This window comes from Zonotrichia albicollis, chromosome Z, assembly GCF_047830755.1.
Source record: "Zonotrichia albicollis isolate bZonAlb1 chromosome Z, bZonAlb1.hap1, whole genome shotgun sequence".
Classification (NCBI taxonomy): domain Eukaryota; kingdom Metazoa; phylum Chordata; class Aves; order Passeriformes; family Passerellidae; genus Zonotrichia; species Zonotrichia albicollis.
Window position 1 is genome coordinate 80,316,735 of NC_133860.1, and position 21,468 is coordinate 80,338,202.

At 49.0% G+C, this 21,468-nt stretch overlaps 1 long non-coding RNA gene across 1 annotated transcript; it reads right to left on the reverse strand.

The window, feature by feature from the left end:
• Positions 1-20,114: 20,114 nt before the first annotated feature.
• On the reverse strand, positions 20,115-21,092 carry LOC141727079 (uncharacterized). The gene is made up of 3 exons (XR_012578105.1): positions 20,993-21,092; positions 20,604-20,693; positions 20,115-20,204 (listed from the first exon to the last, which is right to left on the reverse strand). It is a non-coding gene; the product is annotated as an uncharacterized LOC141727079 (long non-coding RNA).
• Between the last annotated feature and the right edge of the window lie 376 nt (positions 21,093-21,468).

The following is a 21,468-nucleotide window of genomic DNA, read 5'->3' on the forward strand; positions in this document are numbered from 1 at the left end:
CACAGCAGCAGCAGCTACAGCCCAGCCCTTGCCTTGCCTTGGTCTTCCCACCCAAAAGAGGCACAGCCCACATCTGCTGCTGCAACAGAGGCACCTCTGGCATGCCCCTCCCTGCCCGGGACACTGGGCCTTCAGTGCCACTTCTCCAAACACTCTTCTCTTCTTTCCCATCAAACAAAGCCTCTTAGAACCTACAAAGCTTCCGCTTCCTCACCACAAATGCTCCTGCATCAGGGGTTCTTCCCAGGAAAAGGAGCACCCAAACTTGGCCAACACAGGCTCACACCTTTTCATCTTACTCATGGATGACATTTTCATTCCCTCTTCTTTAGGAAGTCATGCTTTACAGGCAAAGCCTTCCTTGTCCTTTCACAGCTGAACTCAAGAAGCTTTGCCTTCTCAGCCATGCAACAACATTTACAAGTTCTCAGTCCAGCCTCTTTCTTCCCTGCCCAATGCAGTTGCCCAAGCAAAGTGAGAAACATCTCCTCCAGTGTCTCAAGCACCATGTCCAGATCCGGCAGTGGCATTTCCTCTTTCCCAGGAGTATTCCACAGCCAGCTGTGGGTGTCCATGCACTGGCAGCTGGATTGCTGGGGGCTGCACTGTCTGGCCTGGCTGCAACAATCCAAACACATTGGTCAGGCTCCACAATGTGTCTTTGGGATTGTGGTGGTTGGACCGGAAATGGGATTTCTGGGATGCTATGGTCACTACCTTCAGGCCAATGGATGCTCAGATTATAGGACCACCTCTGAGAAAAAACACAGGGGTTAAACCCAGAGCTACGTGCCCCAGGAGCCTCTGGGTGGCTGGGCGGGGGGAGGGGAAAAGCCACGCGGCCATGAGGTAGGCCCAGCCCAAGGATGGAAGGATGGAAGAGACCAAGAGACATCAGGCAGCCCCCCCTGTCCCCCCTTCCCAGGGAGAAGAGGAAGAAACAGAGAGAGTGAGAGAGAGAGAGAGAGAGAGACAGAGAGAGAGAGACACACGCTATCTGAATTCGATAGCGGCGCTGGCCCAGGAAGAGAAGGGGGAGGCGGTGCGGCAAGAAGGTGCCAGGCAGGGCAGCGTGGGAGTTCTGGAGCTCTAGGACAGGCAGAGACTAAAAATTTTAACCATTTTCCTGCATGATTGTGGCCTTGCAAAATGCTGATCCTCCTGGAGCTGAAGGAGAAGAGAGATAAGAGATGAGATAACAAGGGATAGGCCCGAGGGAAGTGGAGAAGACTGGCTGAGTGGGGGAAGAGATGACGGAGTGGCCTTTTGGCTGGACTTTTCTTGTGTGGCCATAGACTTAGCCAGTTTTTTTTCCTGTGACACAGAGACTGCATTTAGGGGGAGGCAGTGCCTCAGAATCAGGAGGGTTCAGTGTGGGTACCCCTCGGCCCCAGGAGCTGAAAGATTTGGGGGGGGACAGATGTCCCAAAGGAGAGACTGTGCCCTTTTTGGAGTGAGACAAGGCATCCTTGAAAGACAACCCTAGAAGCAGCTCTGGTCCACGCACAGGGGTGAGAGCACTGGGCATGGAAGGGAAGATGTCATGATGGCAAAGGACTTTCCGGGTGGTGCTGAGGGACATGGAAGCACACGTGTTTCCAGGGGAAGCCTATGGTGCAAGAAGGACTCCTCTCCTCTTCATGAACTGAAGATTGAGTATTCTAAACAGTGGTGCTGGACTGAGAGTTGGTGATTTGTGAGAATGTATTGCATTGGGAAATTTGGTGGGGGGGGAGGAGGAAGGTGCTTTTGTAAGGTTTTCATTTTTTTTTTTTCCTTATAGTTTTTTTCCTCTTCTTTTCTTGTAGTTCAGTGTCGTGGGGTGACAGCCTTTATCCCAATATCGTGTGTTATGTCTGGCAGCTGTGCCTTTTCCCCCACCCCCCCCCCCCGGCAGTCTGGCTGTGGCGGGATGGGGAAGAGAGGAGGGGGGGGGGGGGTGTGACCAGGCACTTTTGGCTTTTGGCTTTGGGCTTTTGCTGCTTGGCTTTACTAGCTGCTTGCTTGCTTGCTTGCTTGCTTGCTTTTTGCTTTTGCGCTGTTTTTGTTTTTTTTTTTCCTTTTTATTTTGTTCTCTCTCTCTCTTTCTTACCCTCCCCTGAAGATACTGGACCGGCTCCGGATTCTGACCTGTGAGCTCCAGGACACCCGAAGCCTGCTAGAGAAGATTCGGCGCCCTCCACAACACAGTCTGGTCCCTTTTCTTTTCTTGTGTTGGGGAGTGTTCTTTTGTTACTTGTAAATAAATAGGTTTTGTTTTCCACTTTGCTCCTCCGAGAAATTCCTTCCCAAACCCGGTGTTGGGGGAGGGGTGGTTGGAGGTTTGTTTTGTTCTGGGGGGCTCCCTCTTGGAGATTTCCCCTAATTTGTCCTAAACAAGGACAATAATTTTTGGTGCGTTGGCCGGGAAAGCCGGAGGCCAAAAACAGTGGAAAAAAAACCCTATAACAATAATATTTTGGTTTTGGTTGTTTTGTGGGCATATTGGTGATTCATAATGTCATTTGGAGTGGAAGCTTGCCGGTTTTTCTGGTCCCTAGGGGCTTTTGAAGTTTTAATACCTTTGTGGTCCCTAGGGTTATTTCCTTACCCCAAAATAGCTCTGATGTTGTCCCTAATAAGTAGCTTTTGTAAGCGGGGAGCACTAACCAGAATAATCATTGTGCTGGCCTTATGTGTGATGATGTGTCGGATAACAATGCTGGACTTTATTTCAGGAATGTATGGATTGTTGTCATGGCTGTGTACTCAGTTTGTTTGGGGAGAAGAAGAGGAAGGGGCTTTTCAGCCTTTGTCTTCCTTCTTCTCCTACAAATTGTTGACATCTCTATTAGAAAATACTGACTTTCCCCTGAGTTTGAAAGAAACCATCTTTCTGGAATTTAATTTATTAAGCCTTGTCTATACTGTCTGGAGTGTATATAAAATGAAAGCTGAGATTTCTAGAGGGGTTAGAGAGACTCCTGATTCAGGAGTAAAACAAAGCAGGAAAAATCTTGACTGGAGTGGGAAATGGGAGGATATGGGCCAGACTTTAAAGGAATTTTCTGATCCTATAGACTGGGACTTTCCCTCTGATCAAATTCAGAATCCAGTCGAGGTGGCAAAGTATTTGAGGGAGAAGTGCCATGGTAATACTAAGGAAGAAAGGATTACTGCAGTGAGCTGGGCCTTGGCGTTTGTTTACCGTACTCTGCTAGATACTGTGGAGCAGCAGATAGCAGAAAGGGAACAGGGAGATAAGTTAGTTACTATCCCAGTGACCCAGGCTGCAGCTAACATCCCAGGCTCCAGGCTAGCAGCTGAATCAGACAATAGGCCCCAAACCATGGCTGTTGCAGCTAATACAAGAGGTGGAAAGTGTAAAGGCAAGACTGATCGGAAGGTGGAGGATGATGACGATGATGCAGAAGAAGGACCCTCACCAAAATCAGAGGCCACATCAAGGGGCACAGAATCTGGAGCCAATATTGACTCCTTTTCTCTGAAGGACCTCAGAGGCCTAAGAAAGGATTGCAGCCGACAACCTGACGAATCTATTATTAGTTGGTTAGTCCGCCTTTGGGATGCTGCAGGGGAGGTTACGATTTTGGATGGTACTGAAGTGAGGCATTTGGGATCCCTGTCACATGATCCTGCCATTGATCAAAGTGTGATGAGGGGGGCTAACCCTCACAGCCTCTGGGAACGGGTCCTAAGAAGCGTAGCAGAACGGTACCTGTGTACGGATGATCTCTATATGCAGCAGACACGGTGGAAGACCATAGAACAGGGGATCCAACGCCTGAGAGAGATGGCGGTCGCAGAGCTCATTTTCTCAGATGACACAACAACTAGGAATCCGGACCTGGTACCATGCACTCCGATAATGTGGAGGAAACTTGTGCGACTTGGGCCACCTGAATACGCTTCTGCCCTAGCAATAATGAAGCGAGATGATACATATGAGACTGTGCTCGATATGGCAAAGAAGCTTCGAGCGTACGCAGATGCTGTGCATGGCCCAACTCATGCCAGAATTGCAGCAGTGGAAACCCGACTGCAGAAACTAGAAGACAAAATAGAGGAGAATCATAAGAAACTCCGGGAAGAGATTAAGGAGGACCTTATTCAAATCTCAGCCGTACAAATTAGAAGCCCTGTGTCCAACGCCGGCGCTCCTTTGATGGGGAGAGAAGGTACATCCCACGGGCTGAGTTATGGTTTTTCCTGCGTGAGTCTGGAGAAGACATGAGGAGATGGGATGGAAAACCCACCGCTGTTTTGGCACAACGGGTGCGTGATTTGAAGAAAAGAGAAAGTATAACCAAAAAGATAGCAGCTCCGGTCGCTCGTAGCCGAGATGTTAAGTATGACGATGACGATGACATGTCCGATCCCCTTGAAGGAACTTCCAAGGCATATGCCCAAGGAAAGAAGGACAATCTGGCTTAGAGGGGCCCTGCCTCCAGCCAGGAAGAGGCACGGGAGAACCGGGATTTTTGGAAGGTGTGGATCAGATGGCCTGGCACATCAGAGCCACAAGACTATGAAGCATTGGTTGACACTGGATCACAATGTACCTTAATGCCATCGGAACACGTGGGGACAGAACCTGTTTCCATTGCTGGAGTGATGGGGGGATCACAACAGTTGACTTTGTTGGAAGCTGAGGTGAGCTTGACTGGGAAGGAGTGGCAGGAACATCCGATTGTGACTGGTCCAGAGGCTCCGTGTATTTTGGGCATAGACTTCCTCCGGAATGGCTACTACAAAGATCCTAAGGGATTCAGGTGGGCTTTTGGAATAGCTGCAGTGGAGATAGAGGGTATTAAACAATTGAATACCTTGTCTGGACTATCAGAGAACCCATCTGCAGTAGGACTCTTGAAGGTAGAGGAGCAGCGAGTGCCAATTGCCACTTCAACAGTGCACCGCAGGCAGTACCGGACGAATCGAGATGCCGTGATCCCCATCCACAAGATGATTCGAGAGCTGGAGAGCCAAGGGGTGGTCAGTAAAACCCACTCACCCTTTAACAGCCCTATCTGGCCCGTGCAAAAATCTGACGGAGAATGGAGATTGACTGTAAACTATCGTGCCTTGAATGAAGTGACTCCACCACTGAGTGCGGCTGTACCGGACATACTGGAACTGCAGTACGAGCTGGAGTCCAAGGCAGCAAAGTGGTATGCGACCATTGATATAGCTAACGCGTTTTTCTCCATCCCTCTGGCAGCAGAATGCAGGCCTCAGTTTGCTTTTACATGGAGGGGAGTGCAGTATACCTGGAACCGACTGCCCCAGGGGTGGAAGCACAGTCCTACCATCTGTCATGGACTGATCCAGGCTGCACTAGAAGAGGGTGAGGCTCCAGAACATTTACAATATATTGATGATATCATTGTTTGGGGGAACACGGCAATAGAAGTGTTCAAGAAAGGAGAGAAGATAATTCATATTCTCCTGGAAGCCGGATTTGCCATTAGGAAGAGCAAAGTCAAGGGACTTGCCCGAGAAATTCAGTTCTTGGGGGTGAAGTGGCAAGATGGACATCGTCTGATTCGTACGGATGTTATTAACAAAATCACTGCTATGTCCCCACCAACTGATAAGAAGGAAACACAAGCTTTCTTAGGTGCTACAGGTTTCTGGAGGATGCACATCCCTGAGTATAGTCAGATTGTGAGACCCCTTTATCTGGTTACCCACAAGAAGAACGACTTCCACCGGGGCCCTGAGCAGCAGCAAGCTTTCGTCCAGATCAAGCAGGAGATCGCTCATGCTGTAGCCCTTGGTCCAGTCAGGACGGGACCAGATGTGAAGAACGTGCTCTACTCTGCAGCCGGGAGCCATGGTCTGTCCTGGAGCCTTTGGCAAAAGCTACCTGGCGAGACCCGAGGCCGACCATTGGGATTTTGGAGTCGGAGCTACAGGGGGTCTGAAGATAACTATACTCCAACAGAAAAGGAAATCTTGGCCGCCTATGAAGGAGTCCAAGCCGCCTCAGAGGTGATTGGTACAGAGGCACAACTCCTTCTGGCACCCCGACTACCGGTGCTGGGATGGATGTTCAGAGGAAAGGTTCCCTCTACCCACCATGCCACCAGTGCTACTCGGAGTAAGTGGATTGCCCTCATTACGCAGTGCGCTCGAATTGGGAAGTTAAATCGCCCTGGGATTCTAGAAATAATTACAAATTGGCCCGAAGCTGAAAGCTTTAGTGTCGCAGATGAGGAACAAGAGCCAGTGACCCGGGTTGAGGAAGCTCCGCCATACAATCAGTTGCCAGTAGAAGAAACACGTTACGCTCTTTTCACTGATGGTTCTTGTCGTGTCATAGGGATGAAACGGAGGTGGAAAGCAGCTGTATGGAGTCCCACTCGACGGGTTGCAGAGGCTACTGAAGGAGAGGGTGAACCCAGTCAATTTGCTGAAATCAAAGCTATTCAACTGGCCCTAGGTATTGCAGAGAGAGAGAAGTGGCCAAGACTCTATTTGTATACCGATACTTGGATGGCAGCCAACGCTCTATGGGGATGGCTGAAGAGATGGAAAGAGGCCAACTGGCAGCGCAGAGGAAAACCAATTTGGGCTGCGGAAGAGTGGAAAGATATCGCTACTCAGTTAGAGAAGTTACCTGTGAAGGTTCGCCATGTAGATGCCCATGTCCCCAGAAGTAGAGCCAATGAAGAGCAGCAAAACAACCAGCAAGTACATCAGGCTGCAAAGATAGGGGAATTGAAGATAGATCTCGACAGGGAGCATAAGGGAGAGTTATTCTTAGCACGATGGGCCCATGATGCCTTAGGCCACCAGGGTAGAGATGCCACCTATAAGTGGGCACGAGACCGAGGGGTGGATCTAACCATGGACAGTATCTCTCAGGTTATTCGTGACTGTGAGACGTGCGCTGCCATTAAGCAGGCCAAGCGGGTGAAGCCCCTCTGGTATGGGGGGCGGTGGTCTAAGTACAAATACAGGGAGGCCTGGCAGATTGATTACATCACACTGCCTCAAACCCGCCCGGCAAGCGCTATGTACTAACCATGGTAGAAGCCACCACAGGATGGTTGGAAACCTACCCTGTATCCCATGCTACAGCCCGTAACACTATATTGGGCCTTCAAAAGCAGGTCCTTTGGAGGCACTGTACTCCCGAGAGAATTGAGTCGGATAATGGAACTCATTTTAAAAACAATCTTATTAATACTTGGGCTAGGGAACATGGCATCGAGTGGGTATACCATATCCCCTATCATGCACCAGCTGCAGGGAAAGTGGAAAGGTACAATGGATTGTTAAAAACCACCTTAAAAGCATTGGGTGGGGGGTCTTTAAAAAACTGGAAGAAGCATTTGGCAAAGGCTACCTGGTTAGTTAACACTCGAGGTTCCACCAACCGAGCGGGTCCTGCTCAGTCTGAGCTCCTTAATATAGTAGATGGGGATAAAGCCCCAGTGGCCCATGTCAGAGGTTTGTTGGGAAAGACAGTATGGATCAACCCTGCCTCGAGTACAGACAAACCCATCCGTGGGATTGTCTTTGCTCAAGGACCAGGTTATACATGGTGGATAATGCAGAAAGATGGAACAACACGGTGTGTACCTCAGGGAGACCAGATTGTGGGATGAGACTCATATATGAATGTCATTGTTTGTTGAATGTGAGAGAGAAGGAAACTGTAAGTGTCAAAGGTCTGAGCAAGTAAGATGAGAGGAATGCGTAAGTGTCAAAGGTGTGAGTAAGTGAAATGAAAGTTTTTTATTGTATGTTCACGATATGGGATAAGGGGTGGAGTGTCGTGGGGTGACAGCCTTTATCCCAATATCGTGTGCTGTGTCTGGCAGCTGTGCCTTTTCTCTCTTCCCCCCCCCCCCCCCCACGGCCGTCTTGCTGCGGCAGGGCGGGGAAGAGAGGATGTCGGGTTTTCTCGGCTGTTTGAGGGGCCTGGAAAGGCCCGGAGTGGCCTTGGGACAGCCCGCGTATCGAAGGACGAGAAGAGGCTTCAGTTCTTCTTTCGGTTTTTATGTTTATTAATTGTTTATCTAAAAGATGTCCTTTCAGCCCGACAGAGATCTGCTCAGCAGTCAGCCATGAGCACACTGTGCTGCCCTCCGTACAGACACCTATCTTTATACCCATTGTTACGTGTACAAGATTTAATATTTTTCCCCAATACCATTTATTCTTATTGCTGGGTGCACTTTCAGTAATAACCAATCCAAAAGTGCCACCATGGCCAAAGAAGATGGAGGAGAAGAAGAAGAAGAAGGAGGACAGGACACACCCCAATTCCTCCATCTTACTTCTCTAAACCCCCCTGTACATAAATCCTAAACCCTGTGTCTCACCCTCTAATTAGCTAATCTTTTCGCCTTTCACCCCGGTGAAGTCCTCTTATCTTCATACAGGTGTCGTCTCCCGTGTAGGGTCAAAGTCCTGCCACCAGATACTTCTGGCAACATTCCAGGACTCCCGGGCCCCCCAAGGGTGGTCTCGGTGGCCCGGCATCTCAGGACTCAGATCCTGAGATCCCACAAGAGGAGAGAGTGTGTGACCAGGCACTTTCGCTTTCGGCTTCTGGCTGCTTGACTAGCCGCTTGCTTGCTTGTTTTCTGCTTTCTGCGCTGTTTCTTCTTTTCCTTTTCTTTTGTTCCCTTTTTCTTACCCTCCCCTGAAGATACTGGACCGGCTCCGGACCTGACCTGAGAGCTCCAGGACACCCGGAGCTTGCGAGAGAAGCTCAGCGCCCTTCACAACACAGTCTGGTCTCTTTTCTTCTGTTGGGGAGTGTTCTTTTGTTACTTGTAAATAAATAGGTTTTGTTTTCCACTTTGCTCCTCCGAGAAATTCCTTCCCGAACCCGGTGTTGGGGGAGGGGTGGTTGGAGGTTTGTTTTGTTTTGGGGGGCTCCCTTTTGGAGATTTCCCCTAATTTGTCCTAAACCAGGACAATTATATACATAGATTTAGCCCCCCCTCTGAATTTTCAACATAGTTTCTCATTATTCTTCTTATGGTTATATAATAATTATATTTAATTACGAAATAATCATCACATCTAACAATTATATTATTTATCATACTGCTTACACAGGTGCAGTTGATCTGGGAAAACACAAAGCTTAACATTTTAGATTCTATCTTTAACTTTTTCCAGGGCTCCACTATCAATTTGATTTATCTGAAATTTGACTTGTACACCTGCAAATATATTCAAAGGGTATTGTTAAATTTATTTCAAAGGTATTTCAGACAGCAGAAGTAGCAGTAACATCTTTCATTTCAACAATGCTTGGTTGGTCTCTTTTGTACAAAACCCCTAGGCTACTCATTTCCTTAAAATAGGATTTAATTTATACAGAGATATGTTATTGCTTTAGTCTACAACTGTTATTCAAAATGGAGTTTTGCAAAATGAATGCTCACATCAGTGCTGATTTGACAATCTTAAGTACTGCAGCATTTTAAAGAGATAGCTATCTATTCCGATAGATGTGGAATAGAGACCCCATCACCCGTGACTTCCTTTCTCAGTTAAAAAGAAAAAGAATAGAGGAATAGCTGGGCTTTAGCTGTGTGTCTGGATATGAAGCCATGTGAGATTTTGAATGGCTCCACACAAGTTTTCAAGTTTTCTCTGAGTGTTCGGGTTCCCCAGCCCCAGGACCACCACTGGCTGGTTTTGTTTGTTTTGCATGGCTTAATTTTCGGAGAGAAGGAAAGAGGGCAGCCAGCAAAGTGGCATTTCTCTGAGGAGCTGCTACAAGCTTTCTCCGTGCAGGCAAAACCAATAACTGACTGGCTCTGAAAATAGGCCCGCTGCTGAGCCAATTAGAAAAGCTGATGACGCCTCTGGGGACAACATATTTAAGAGAGGAAAAAAGGTGCAGGAAGCTCTTTCTTTCTTTCTGCCTTCCGAGGGGGTCTGCGGGGACAGATGAGCCCCTTCCCGGCGGGGTTGGGGGCTCTTTCCCATCAGGGCTGCCGGGCCCTGCTGCCGGGGCTCCTCCCAGCGCCGCCAGCAGCTGCGGCCAAAGCTGGGAGCGGCCCTGGGGGCAGAAGCAGGAACGGCCCTGCTGCCTGTGCCGGGAGCAGCCCCGGGACCGGTGCCAGGGGAGGCCCCACGGCCGAAACTGAGAGTGGCCAGGGCCACAGGAGCCCACACAGCCACCGCCACCTGGGCACGGCCCGCGACACACTTTGCCTGCCAGGCCACCAAGAGCCTGCCGCGGCGCAAACCAAAGGACAGAAACCTTCTTAGCAGGACTGCTCTCGTTGTTCTCAAGGCTAAGACAGCCATTTGCATGCATTAATCACTGCACTGGGGGAATAGAGGGCTCAACACTGCCTGCTACAGCTAAAGGAATTCAGCATTTGTTACAATTCGACTTTTTCTCAACACCTTCCTTCTCTGGGAATTGCTCATAAGCATTTCACAGTGCACCTCACACATGCTTTTACTGAGTGAAGCTGCATTGCCTTTTTCCTTCAGAAATTAATGAAGAAAACACAAACTGCCTTCTGAAACCCTTCTGCTCCTTTCCAAAGCAGTTCACTACCCAAGCACAAGGCTCAGGCTCATCCCTGATTTCTCTCTGGGAGATAGGAGGTAATATTTCGCTGCAGCCAAAAAGTTATTAGAAAAAAGAATGAAAGTTGTTGGTGCTAGGTGGTGTTAGTTTTGGTTTGCATTTGTTCAAGCTAATTTGGTGGGTGTAGCTGTGAGCTGGAAAAGGAGAGGTGTTGAACACCACACCAAAAGGGATGTAGGAGGAGAGGGGACAGAAAAGAAGGCTGTCAGGAGAGAATAGAAGTTCCCTAGTATCAAACCAAAGGGAAAGGGGACAGGGATGGCCCAGGGCTGGGAAAAGCAATAAAAAGCAGCATTATCTTGGTGTGTGTGAGTGTGTGTGTTCAGCTCTCAGGAAAGGGAGATACACAGCTGGCTCAGTTGAATCCTTACTAAGAAGAAGGTTCTCTTTTGCTTTAATGACTTTGTCTCCATTTAAATGTATCTAGGAGTTTGTTTATTTCTAACACCTCTCTCCCAGCAGCTCAGAGCTGCATTGCACAGCGCTTGCTGTGGGCCAGAGAGCACAAAGCAGGCTGGCCTGGTGGGCCTGAATATTTCTGCCAAACACTCTGCATCTCACACCTTTTCTCTGGCTCAGTGCAGAACTGCAGGATTGCAGGCGCTTCCTCCCAGAGCTGCGTGAGGCACTGGCTCCTGCAGGTGTGCCCTGCCAAGCTGTCCCTGCCTAACGCTGGCCTCGCTTCCCCTGGCACAAGAGCCGGGCCTGAAGGAGGCTGCCCTGTGCTCCAGCCTGCCAAGCAGCCCGGCTCCCTGCCCCGGTGCCCAGAGTGCTGCACACACTGCTGACCTTTGCCAGGAGTTGCAGGGCAGCCGGCAGAAGAGGAGGAATCCTCAGGCAGCCCAGCGGCCCTCGGCTGCCCTGGGCCTTTCTCTGCTCCTGGGCACACTCCAGACGGCCAATGCCTCCAGGCTGGGCTGTGCCCAGCACGGCTGCGCTTCCCCTGGGCAGCAACCAGCTGCCACCTGGGCTCTGAGAGCGGAGGATTTGCCTGCTGCCAGGAACAGGCACCCAGGGCCTGGCTGCTGCCTCTTGCAGCTCCAAGGGCCTCCTTCCAGCCTGCCTCTGCCGGGGCTCAGCCTGCTCCGGCCTCTGCTGGGGCTCCACCCCGGCCAAGGCCGGGCCCGCTCTCACCTCCCAGGCGCTGACAGCTCTGCAGCACAGGAGACCTTCCCGAGCACCCTCTCTGATCTTTCTGCGTTCTCACTTGAGCAAGGCTCTCCTCCAGCCAAAGAGATTATCACACTTAGGGATAGAAATCCAAGTGGCAGGAGCGCCAATGCTCTCCAGTCACAGCCAAAGGCCTGCATCTGCACAGGGTGTTTGGGCTTCCCCATTCTTCTTTTGCCTGAAAATGCCATTGCCATTTCTGCCTCAAGTAGAGCACCTAGCACCTAGCACCAACCCAAAACGGTTGCAAACCATACCAAGGAAGCCATAAACATGTCTTAGCCTTCTCCACTTACAAACCATACCAAGGAAGCCTTAAACATGTCTTAGCACCAATAAAAAACCACTGGCAATTTAGAAGAACATGCTGAACTTTCTGAATGGGGTCAGAAGGAGGGGAATCTTCCAAATGAGTTGATGTTTCAGACACTTTATTTAATAACAATCCTACTCTATAAACCTATACTACAAAACTATTCAACAATCCTACTCTAGAGTCCTACTCTACAATCCTACTCCAAGTTACTTAGGGAAATAACATCTTGATTTTTACATTCTTGTCTCCTTCTTCTTCTTCTTCTTTACTGAGTTGATGAGTGGTGCCAATGTGGATGCTGGCTTGGCTGAACGTACAAATGGATGCTGTCCACAGGAAAAAAAAGTCACAAAAAACAGTGAAACATGACTTTTCAAGCTCAGTGCTTTACAGACTCAATCAGGATTCCTCTAGTTCCAGAAAGACCCAGAAAGAGGAGCAATGGGATCACGTCCTCCCCCAATAGTCATGTGCAGGACCTTGCCATCACAGGCAAACCTGGCACAGAATCCCATTCATCCATTAATTCTGATTTATTTATCTTGTTGGGATTTTTGCCCTGCCAGTGCTCTAGAAATGGTGTTTTCTGTCCCTGGAGTTTCTTCTTTTCAGGAAACTCCAACGTCTCACATAGGTCCCTGCCTTTACAAGACAGGCACTGTGCTGACTCCCACAGGGAGACAGAGCAGTGTCTGCCTTTCCATGCCCTGCCCCTCGCCTCGTGTGCTGGATGGCACCTTCCTTCCCAGCAGCGCCAGCCCAGTGGCACCGGGCCCTGCAGTTCCCTCTCTGCCACACAACCTGGCAGTAACCCTGGCACAGTTCCCATCTGCTTGAGTGTGCCAGGCAGCAGATGGGGCTGGGACAAGTCCCTCCCAGCTGTCCCTGTTTGCGTGGCAGAAACCTCTAAGGGTGGGCTGGGGGTGCAAACCAGGGCCCCCAAGAGGCTCACAATGAGCCCCCCACAGCCCCTCCTGCCCACAGCCAAATCTCTGAGCCCTAGACTGGGACTGGCTTCCTTGGGTTCCTGAACCACCATTTCATGTCTCTGTACCCTGCATTGCTCTACTTCAATTCTTTTGCCATTGGATAAAACTGAACACCCCACCAAATTACAAAAGAGGGTGACTGAAACAGCCAGAGGAGCTCTCTGACTCAGGAAATGTGGAGAGAGGTGGAGTTACCCAGTTTTGTGAAGAACAGGCCCCAGGGAGACTTTATTGCCACTTTCCAAGACTTCAGAGTGGCTTTGAAGAAAGTGGGAGACATCTTTTTTAACAGGACCAGTTATAATAGGATGTGAGTGAATAGTTTTAAAAATGGGGATCAAGTCAGAGTAGGTCTAATCAGAACTTGTTTACTTGGAGCATGATGCCAGGTTGCCCCAAGAGCTTGTAGGTGCCCCATCCCTGCAACCATTCCCGGTCAGGTGGGAAGGGACTCTGAGCAACCTGATCTCTTTAAAGATGTCCCTTCTCATTGCAGGACACTTGCACCAGAGGACCTTTACAGGGCCCTGCCAGCCCAGCCCAGTCTAGGATTCCTCACCATTTTCATTTGAAGAGCTCCAAGAGTGGAGGTGAGCAGGAAGGGGACTCATGTGATGCCTTAGACTTGAGTGGAGGAGGAGCCCATCCCTCAGAGCCTGTTTCACCTGCAGCCCCTTGACATTTTACCTGCAGGAGCTCCCTGGCAGACCAGCGCTGCTCCTCGTCTGTCTGCAGGCAGCAGCTCAGGAAGTCACGCAGGCAAGGCGAGAATCGGTTGGGCTGCCGCAGCCGTGGTGTCTCTCCCCTGGCTATCATGATTTTAGTCTGCAGATAAAGGAAACACTAGGCTCCACCAGCTTCATTCCCATCTGTAACTTCTCTCCCAGATCCGATTTGTTAAGCTCCACTCTGGAATGGCAGTTTCTGCCCTGGCAGAGACCCAGAGATGACTTTCCTTTACCAACCAAAAACCCAAACTCCGATGCAGCCACAGCTTTTCCACCATCCCACAGATGTTGCCTTGGCAGCTGATTTCATTGACTGAGCTAGTTAGTGGGAACTACATCAGCAAAAGCACATTTCCTTCCCTGAGGATTCATACTAGCTTGAGAGGCTTTTTGGAGGAGAGACTTTCTATACTGACTCTACTATATCCAAGGATTAGTACGTGAAAAGTATCTCTGCAGTGCTTCTTGGTCCCTTAAGCACAGCTGCCATAAAACAAAACTCATCAAGCTTTTTGCTTTGTTCTTGAAAACAATGGGAATTGGAAGGAAAGAAAGGAAATCTACCAGGTATTCCTCAGGAAAGGAAACAAACATTTAGAATCTCATATTCAACACAGACACTTTAAGATGCATGCACAAATATATTGAGATGAAAATGTTTGAGCACACAGGTGCCACCTGCAGCTCTGTCTCTCAGCTGCATGTTTCAGCTTCTTTATGCGGCAAAAGGAAACCTTTTCATGGTCAAATCAGAAAAAGAACTGTCATCCCTATGGTCACTCTCTGCTCATTTGGATGCTCAAGTCAATGCATTAAAGGTGTGCCCATTAGCAGAAAGTGTCGGGTAAGAAATGGGAGGTTTGGCAGGATCTCCATGACCCCAGGCTGTGGCTTGGTCTCCATAAAAATGCCCATCACAATGCTAACAGCTCTGTGCTGGTGGCACTGAAAGAGATGGTGACCAAAGAGGCTTTGTTATTATTCTCTTCAACCCAGAGGAAAATTTCCAAGTCTCAAAATGCAAACACACTCCCCTTGAGTAGAAATAATTGTGGCAGCTTTCTTTCCTTTCCTCACACCACCAGAAGTCACAAAGGAGGTTTTATCCTGTCCCTCTGCAGCTGTGCTCAGCCACTGGCCATGGTGGGGAGCTGGAGTCCTCACTGTCATTAGAACTGTGCAGGCCAGGGATGGCCCTGCTCCGGTGGTAAAGGAACACAGCACCGGTGTCAACTGCCCACGTTGGATCCCAGCCCAGGCACCTGCCTGCAAGCTCATCAACTTGTTGAAGTACCAAGAAACAGCCAAGAGTGTGGCATACAATTCTAACTGCAGTCAGAGAAAAACACATCCTAAACGTATCCAGGCCCACACACATGATAAGCTTATAAGACCCACAGGATTTGGAAAAGATGCTACAGTATAGAGGAAATACGATGTGCTGTGGTTCCAAAAGGAAAAAGAAAGCAGAACTACTTGGGCATTGCTTTGTTGGTTGTTTCTTTTTCTCTTTTCCTTTTCCTATAACATTTCAGCTGGGAAGACTCAATGTCCATTTCAAAAGATTTTTATCACACATCCAACCGTTGCACTGAAAACTTCCTGTCCTTAAGAGACAGAGCACCAACAGGGTTCAAAAAGCAAATGAGAAATGTCAGGCATGGCTGGAGGCCAAAATGTCAGGTTTCTGAACTGGTTAGGTTTCTGAACTGCCACGTCCCCTTCTGATGCAACCAAAGCTACAGCAGATGCTGCTGTGCTGCAGGGACATTTTTAGAAGGGGACCTTGGTGGAAGTGGTGCCAGCAAATGGCAATGGGATTTTGTCCAATGGCACACAGAACATGGGACAGGTGAGAAAGACAGTGGGATCAGTGAGTATTTGCACCTTACCAAGACAGGCGTTGCATTCCAGTAAGGAACTTCTCGTTCCACCATTTCGATGCCCACGATTCCCAAAGACCATATGTCCACTTTGGGGCCATGTGGTTGGCCTGTCACTACTTCAGGCGCCAGCCACCCAGCAGTGCCAGCCACGGAGCTCCGTCTGCTCTGCTCAGGGGTGAGCGGAGCAAAGAGGCCAAAGTCAGCTGTGGAGAAAACAACAAACCATGAAAGCCAGCTCCAATTAGGAAACCAAGCAAAAGAATTCCCCACTCTCAGGCTAAGAATGTGCTGTTGAATCTCTTGGAGAACTGTCCACGCTCAATTTCTTTGGGGCTTTAGCCAAGGGAATATGGAATTGGCCACTTCCAAAAAATCCCAGGTTTCTCAACGCTGCTCACAGCAGTGGACTTTATTCCCCTGAAGCTTTAGATTGTAGCTGCCTCTGTCTGGAAGGGACACATACAGAGCAACGCCACTCTTGACTGCTTGTGGTTCCTTATACCTCTGTGCACGTTGCAACTGTGCCTTCAGCTTGCAGCAGGGGTCTCTGCACTGCCATCAGCACCATTTTTGGGGACCTGGCTGTCAATCAAAGCAGCCCCACACCCACATCCCTGGAATGCTGCTCCTGACCAAGAATACACTGACCCAGCTTGACAGAACCGTCGGTTTTGAGAAGGATGTTTCTGCTCTTCACATCTTGGTGAATGATGTGGTTCGAGTGCAGAAAATCCAGTCCTTGCAGGCACTGAGAGAGAAAACATAAAGAGGAGAGCAAAAATGAGTGATGTAATTTCATCCCACAAGAAAGACAACAAAGAATATAAAAGATTCCCTCTCCAGAAGAATGGGCAGTAATGGCAGAACACAGTGCCACTGAGAGGAAGGGCTTGCTGCTCCAACACTTGCAGAGCAGGACCTTTCTGAGGAAAGGCATGTCAGCTTCTGAAAGAGCAACAGCACCTGCTGTTGTAGACTGTCCCCTGCAAACCGGCCAGGATGACTGCTGCTGCCGTGGATGTGCTTTTCCCATGCAGAGGACAAAGGAGGGTTTTTGTCAAGAAAGGAAAAGTACTCCCTTTGGTGTGAAGCAGATCATTTTTGGGTGGGAGGCTGCATGACAAAGATTTCCTTGCTGGCCTCAGCACAGGCTGGGAAGTATCACATCAGTCACCTTCCTGAAGCAAAGAGCATTTTGGATGCACTACTATCCTTTTCCGCTGAGGACTGTGGGAAATGAGTCCTTTTTTGTTTGCTGATCATAGCAAATCCTGCCACCAGCACCTTTGCTTTCACAGGCAAGGAATGCAGTGAAGACAGACTCCAGGCAAACATTTAGAGAGGCAAGGTGGAGAACAGCAAATACAACTACATGAGCCAGAGCGAGAATACGACAGCAGGAGAGAAGAGTACTGGCACTGAGTACAGGGAGTGCAGGGGCACTGGCAGGCCTTTCACTTGAGATGCTTTTACTTGCCCATAGCATACCAGCAACACAGAACCAAAGCGTGGCACAGGAAATCACTGCAGGTCAGAGCCACTGTTTCCCAGACAATCCTGCCCAAGGCCTTGGAAACACAGATGGGATTGCTGACCTCCCGGCTGATGGCTGCTGCCTCATCTTCACACAAGTAGGTCCTGCTGATGATATCGCTCAGGGCGCCTCTGTCCATGTACTCCAGCACCAGCCAGAGTTCCTCCCCCTGAAAGTAGCTGAAAGAAGGAAACAAGGGTGTGGAGATGAACATGCTTGGCTGGGTTGTTTTCTTGACTGATTCCTGTTTCCAGGTTCCTTTATGACAAGGACAGAATCAAAGGAATAGACATTCCCTTTCAGCTGTGCATTGTTTTCAATCTGTGCAGTCTCAAGGAGAAAGGCACAGTTCTAAAAAAAGAGATGTCTTAAATAGCCAGCAAGTGAAAAATGCAGTTTAGTAAGAGATAAAAAATCTGTCAGGCATGGTGTTTCTGAAAATAAGCACCTAGTCTTCCAGGCATGAACAGCAAAGGCAAAGAGGGGAAACAATCCAAGAAAAATCCATGTTATTTCACCTGGATGTAAAAAGACACTTGAATAAAAGTGTCAAGCCCCAAAACAAAGTGGTGGTTGTGAACCTACAGGCTATTGATTTAGTAAGATATGACTGATGCAGGTTTCTGAAAAATTTTCAAACTATGTGTTTCAGGGAAGACTCATGCAGACAAGATGCCCTCTCTTCCTATCCACTGGAGATGAAAAGAGCAATAATAATTACCTATAATTACAGCTCTGTTTATTGCCAGAGACTAAAGTGGGATTTTACCTTGCAGGTTTGCAATATGTAAACAAACATTCACAACAACTCACCTGTCTAAATACTTGACAAGGTTGAGATTCCTATTCATTTTCATGACCATGAGTTCATTGACTTTTAGTTCCTTCTTCCTCAGTCCTTGAAGATCTATTTTCTTTATGGCTACCTAAAACGTCATTGAAAATCAGTAACTTGAGAAATTGGTGGCACAAGACCACAATACAATGGAGCAAGTGATTTTGCAATGACACAGCTGAGCTGTGCCAAACTGCCTTGTGATTAGGCACTGCAGTAATTAGGAACTGACATTCCAACAGCCCATTTCTCTGCTGCCTTGGGGGCCAGTTACAGGACACATGGGGCCACTGACATTTTGCCTTGTCCACTTGGTAACAGTGGTATCTCAGCTACCACCCAAAACCTCTGACCACACTCTCTGCTGCTCTTTCTAGGATTCAGAAGAAATAATCCATGCCTTAATATTCTGTGGATACACCTTGGGCTATGGGCAAGGCTTAGGGCTTTTAGGGCACCTTGCAGATATCTCCCCATGAGCAGTTCCCAAGTGCAGCACTGCAGGTGGCTAAGGAACTACCAGTAACTTTCCAATGGATTTGCTGGCAGGCAGAATGGAGAATTCAGGACTCTGAAGCTGTAGCCCCAAAGAGCAGGGAGGTGCTCTAAGGCACCACCTTTGTTTTAGCCATGGAGAGCGAGTGAGCGCGTCCTTCTTTGAAAGGAAGCGCTGCCCTGCGTGCCTTCCTTCCGGCAGCTGAGGAGGACAAAGTGCCAAATGTATTTTGCAGGCTGGCACCAGTGTGTGCTTGTTGTGCCTTTTCAGCACGGCTCTAGCCAAAGCTCCAGCCACAGCTTACACCAGAGGGGAAAGCCCCTCAAGAGCAGCAGAGTCTGCAGGGGCTGTTGACATTTACCTCTCTCCCTGTGGCATTGTTGAGTGGTTTACAAACATCTCCAAAAGTCCTAGAAACAAAAGAGAAGCAGAGAAATGAGAAGCCATTGAGATCTTGCAGTGAAAGCCAGCCCACACAGGAGATCTGTGCTGTAAATGCCTAAAACCTGCAGGATGCAAGAGGGCTCTGCCAGAAGGCAGATGATGCATTTTCCTCTCAAGTGCATGGGCACCGGGCCTGTCCCTGAAGTGCTGGAGTTTACTGCCTCAGCTCCTAAAGACAGCTTCTTCTTTCATCTTGGATTTCAGTTTCTAAACTGTGCAGTTTCTATCCTAACCTCAGAGTATTTTCTTCAGCAAAGTCTTGGAAAGAAATGTTCCTGAGAACTGTTACCTCACAGCTATCAGGGAGTAGTTTTCTCTTCCAGGCAAGCAAGATTCTTCCCCTTTTATTAGTGTGGCTGTATGATTTAGAGTGATACAAAAATGCTAAGGAAATTAACACAGAACTGTTCCACTACTGGGTGACCAGGAGACCTTCCAGGTCCTGTTCCTTGATGCAGGCAAGACCTCGGCAGCATGGAAGTGTCTCTGACAATGCCTTCTGAGCCCACTCACAAATTCTGTGCAGCATTGATAGATGGGACAATCTATCCCCAGTTTGGGAACATCTTTGCAGCTGGCCTAACTTCATGCTGGATTGACATTCCACCAGAAAAACACCTGGCCCGTGGTTATGTAGAAGTAACTGTGGTTGAACTCACCCGCTGCCAATATGTCCCAATTCGGTGTATTTCATCATGGGATTTTCCTGGTTCACCATTCTCCCTGAGGGAAACAAAATGCAAGATGATGACTTTAAATCAGAGATCCCAGCTTCCAGGAGATACAAAAGGCAGCTCCAGTGTTGAGAGCTCTGAGCCCTTTGTGGTCCGCTGGGTAACAACAAGGCAGACAGCCTTGTGGTCTGCTGGGTAACAACCAGGCAGACAGCTCTGCAGCACAAGTGGCCCGCACAGAGACTGATTTTCTACAGCAATTCCTGTGGAGAAATGTCCCTAAATGTCCCCATGACACCAAACTCAGGAGAATCATTTGGTATGGCTATGCTGGCACCTGCACACAATGCACTGTCCCTCAGACAAGAAACACAGCAGACGTACCCAGCAGCTCCAGGGAGTTACCCTCGATCTCCTGTTGCTGAGCAGCAGCTGGGTCAGCGCGGGAGGTGAACAAACTGCCCCAGCTCCACTTCTCAGGTCGGGGAGAAAAGGCTCCTTTAGACAATGCTGCTGCTGCTGCTGCAGCAGGTTTGGTGACAGAGCCCGTGTAGATCTGGGACAAGAAATAAGTTGATGTCAGAAAGGTGGTTGGCAGAGATCACCCTGAGATCCCCTATTGAAATGTGAGCCTTTAGGGAGGTGCTGTCAGCCACATGCAGGGCTCTTCAATGGTTTTTTTCTGATGTCCCCTTTGCAAACTGGATGGGTCAAAACCAAAGGCAAGTTTTACTTGGGTTCATGGCCAGATTCGTGTTTGGTTTTCATAGATTTTCAGAAAGACGACTGCCACAATCACCATTCTACTTCCTCTCAAGGATTCCTTTCTCCTTCCAAGGGCTGCAGACACACTTGCAGCTTTGTTCAAATGTTCTACCTCCTCCCACTGTGTCCTCTTTTCCTGCGCCATCTTAAGGTCATGCTCAACCTGTAGCACTTCTGGTGGGGATGGTACCTGTGCCTCACTCCTAATTTGTGGCTCTTCATTGCCAGACTTTCGCTGGAAGTCTTCGCAGGCTGCCTGGTAAGATGTCAGCACTTGCACCTCAAATCAAACAGAACAAAGCAATCAGACACTACAGCTTGTCCCTGTCAGCCAGGAGCAGGGGACAGACAGCTTATTTTAATCCTCCATCTGGGTCACCACGCTCCACTGTAAAAACACCTCCAGAAACAAGGCTATTCAGCAGCCCAGGAAGTGTCCATCAGAGCAGCTGTGACACACCACAGCAGGATGGCACTCAGAGGCATGGCCCCACTCCCTGCTGCTCTGCACTGGGAAGGGAAGAAGGAAAGAAACCACCAGTTTGGTGACTGCAGTGACTGCATCCCTCTTTCACTCACTTGCTTTTCTAGAGCCTGAGGGAGGCAATTAGCTGTCTCTCTGATAATTTTCATGTCTTCCTGAAGCCTCTTCTCCCATGCCTTGATCCTGGTGTGAGCTAGCAGGAGCTCAGCATTCAGCTGTTCCTTCATATTCTCTAAAAAACAAGTGAGAGGATGTTTCATGACTGGAGTGCCTGCCATTCTTTCACTCACCTGGTTGTGTTGATCGCCCCTCTGCTGATGGAGATTCTCCTCTTGAATTCTTCCCATGTCGTCCTTGTTCCTCCTCTACAATGCCATGATGGCACTCTGAGCTTCAGGCAGCTCTGCTTGTGGCTCTGCCTTGATGTTCTGTGCACACAGATGCAGAGCAAGTGACTGGGAGCTACCATCAGGCACAGCTTTTTTCCTTTTGCAGCCTCAAAATCACATTGATTCAGCCACTTCTTTCTGATTCCCTACCCACATCTCCTTCCATTGCAAACCTCCTGTCC